The sequence below is a fragment of the Schistocerca serialis genome, chromosome 1 (genome assembly GCF_023864345.2).
Source record: "Schistocerca serialis cubense isolate TAMUIC-IGC-003099 chromosome 1, iqSchSeri2.2, whole genome shotgun sequence".
NCBI classification, from domain to species: Eukaryota; Metazoa; Arthropoda; class Insecta; order Orthoptera; family Acrididae; genus Schistocerca; species Schistocerca serialis.
In genome coordinates, this window is record NC_064638.1 from 108,132,008 (window position 1) to 108,135,679 (window position 3,672).

Genomic DNA, 3,672 nt, shown 5'->3' on the forward strand with positions numbered 1-3,672 from the left:
CATGAGTTTTCATTATTTTTAAATTAAAGAATAGAAAAAAATTTCATTTGTACCCATCATTATATAGTGCATACAAATGCTCTAGCAACACCTCAACTAGTATGAAAATAGGAGATATCCATAAAGAAACGTAAATAACTTTTCATTTGAGGAAACCGACTACAATAAAAGGATTTTTGTGGGATCTTTGCAAAACTCAACAATTAAAAAATACTCATTTCAATACCGATAGACACCAGTTCTGTCTGAAACTTGAATTTCTTCCAGTGTGCAAAATATACAAACATCTTAAAATAATGAAACCAGGTGACATTTTAGACAACCGCCGACGCGTCAATTGGTGAAAACCCAGTTATTTTCAAGGCGCAAATGGAGAAATAACGGTTGTTTCAAGTATGACACCTGGCTGATTTCCTGTAAGTTGTTTCAAACGATCTCCTGCATTACTTAATTACTGAAATCTGCTTAGTAAGAGCGTGTATAATGCAATGCTAACAGAATGTAAACTGTAGCTGTCCCCAGAAGATTACTATGTAAGACAAATGGTTAGAAACATATTATGCTTTGAGCTCATACTGAATTTACTACTTCGTCTTCAATATAGATGTGCACCAGTCTAATTACACTTTGACACTGGTAGCCACATTTACACCACACTGTAGGTGTCATGTGCACTGGTCCCAAGGTTTACAATTAATGTGCATCTCTACAGAAGTGGAGTGCGGGCTGTAATTATCGTACGGCAGTTATGGTAATGCGTTGATGCGGAACCGATTCACGCCGGAAATCAAGTATCATATGTGTGAAAATCTGGCGCTGTACACTATGACATTATGACATAAAAGATGTCATTTGACAAACCTTAAGGTGATAGAACGGTGTGGCTATCGACAGGATGGACTGTGTGCTGTTAGTGAAACTGCTTTATGTGAATAGGAGCAATCATAGTGCTGCATTGAGAGAGTAAGAGTAATTGAAACATATGAGCAGAGGCGCGATGTTATTAAATGGCTGAAAGAAGATAATGAAATTCAAAAACACAGGGGAGCTTGGTGTGGCGCCTGGAAGAGGAGAACGTCGAATCCCAGAGGAAGTTAGTGACGAGGCTGCTGTTGCTGTAACTTACCATGCATCACATGCCCAGGGTAATGCTACTGCTCGTACAGTGTTTCAAGAACCGTCCATCCCATTGTCAACTCTACAGAACGTTTTGCACTCTAGCTCACATTCGTACAGGTACAGGGTCCAGACGGTGCAGCATCTGAAACCTCATGAACCGCAGCAATGTTATGAATTTGCTCTTCGGTTCCGAGCCAGATTGAAGTAGGTGACAGGTGGCCAGGCAATATCCTATGGAGTGATGACATGTTAAACAACAGGTTGCAATGACACACAGAGCTGCTTGGTTTGGGATACTATTAAACTGTGTGTGTGACTTTCGTCATTTGCACGGTAGGTGTCGCTGCAATCGGCAAATAACTCAGCTGAGTTCCAAAACGGCTTTATCTAGAGAAAAATGCTCTGGATCAGAAAAAGAGATCCATATGTATTCAGTGATCGCGAAAAAAGTATGGTAGAGATGTGCCCTCTCACCAATGGGGCATTTGTTTATAAGAATTATTTAATAGTACGTGCTCAAAAATGTATCCGCCTACTTCGAAGCACTTTATTGTAAGCGCATTGAATAATCGACGCAGCTGAGAAGTGTTTCCGACGTAATCTGTTGACATACATTGGTCATATGCTTAATCATGTTACCGCGTGTTGTTAGCACTTCATTATAAACTTCATTCTTCAAGCAAAGCCAGAAACAAAAGTCAAGAAAGGAAGACCTGGCGGTTTTGCTGGTCAATTGTACGTACGATCTAATACTTTCCGTGCTATGACAGAGTAATATGCCGGACAACCATGATGCTGAAAGTACACTGGTTGTCACAACAAGTCCAAAGGAATGTCCGCCAGTAGTACTGGAACATCGTCCTCACAGAACGTTCGATATTCATAATCGTTTAAGGTGTCATCGATAAAGAATCGACAAATGAGTTTCTCATCAACCATTAAAATTCCACGGGCCCTGATATTCATCTTCGTGTAACTGTTGTCGACTTTCCACTTTCCAGTAGTGAATGTTGTGTCTATTAGTCGTACCGTGGTTTGCGAAGGTTCACTCGTCAGAGAGCAATAATCGAGCAAAGAAACTGGAGGTCTCTCCGTGTTTGTTGAAACCACCACTGGCAAGATGTTACTTGGTTCAGTCTTGATTTTGGCACGAATATTCGTGGTATTTTATAGGCCCCATGACTACTTTAAGAGGTCGCATTACTATGACCACTTTGCCTGATCGGATCCGTCTCTTGCTTGTTGCAAATTGGTGATCCTGTGTTCACACAACTCAAGTCATCCAGGACTGATTATGTGAGCACGAGAATGTATTCTCGCAATGTCCTCTGGCCACCACGATCATTCTTAATTTATTGAGATTTTGCTGTCTATTTCGAAGTGACAGGTGCATGATTGTTATCTGCCTCCATAATTTTTGCCTGAACTTGTCACTATTTTGCTGTAAGGCTGCTATTAGATTCCACTAAGAACCAAATAAGAGACGTATTTCTCCATTCCGACTGAAAGCTGTTTCGAATTCCAACGGTTTTCCTACACCGTATTAGGCATGGTGATGTGTTTATGGCGTTTTCGTATTTTTCTGCAGCCTCTCTTTCTTCTTTTAGCCTCACGGAGTAGCCGCACGCTTTGAGGCGCCATGTCACGGATTGCGCGGCTCCTCCCGCCGGATGTTGGAGTCCTCCCTCGGGCATGGGTAGGTGCGTTGTTCTTAGTATTAAGTTAGTTTAAGTAGTGTGTAAGTCTAGGGACCGATGACCTCAGCAGTTTGGTCCCTTACGAATTCATTCACATTTGAACCTTTTTTCCTCCTTTTATGAAGTGGAATGATTTTTAATTTCAAATATTACTCGTACTCCTTCCTTCTTCTGTTTACTTCTCAGAAAATATACGTTCTAATCTATTGATTTACTGAGGAGTTTAATTTCCTGGGCCAGCCTTCGAAAGCATTCATGGTCTTTCGCTATTGGTTAAAAACATTCCACGTTTAAATTCGACTTCATCAACTCTTTTTGGTAGGAGATGTGACACTGCGGCAGAACAGTCGGAATTTCCGGTATCCCTGCATAATTCTGTTAATCGCAGTTCTTGCATTTTCCTGAACAGGTAATCGTTGCAGTGAAAATTACAACTCGAAAGGGATGTTTCTCGGAATACAGTTTTCATAGCTTTCGTTGTAGCAATTTCAAAGTGTAGCACCGCAGTTTTTGGTGACGTTAAATGCATCTTATTTTTCAATCCAGAAAGAGGTCTTTAATGTGTCTTTTGACTTTTCTCTGGTAGCAAAGCAAAGAAGAGATAATACCTGTCTCACTTTTTCTGTGCTTCTGATTTAAAGTATGCTGTTGTGCATTTGTTTGAACCGTTTCGAACAACTCTGCAATATTTCGTCCGTAGGAACTGTTTCATTTTCACGCGGTATTTTCTTTGCTTCTTCACAACCGAACATCAGGATTCTTTGATGAGGAACAGACCTATCGTCAGTATTCAAAGAAGTGATGCCGTAAGTAAATTTCAAAATGTTTTCACCCTGAAACTTCCTATCAGATTAAA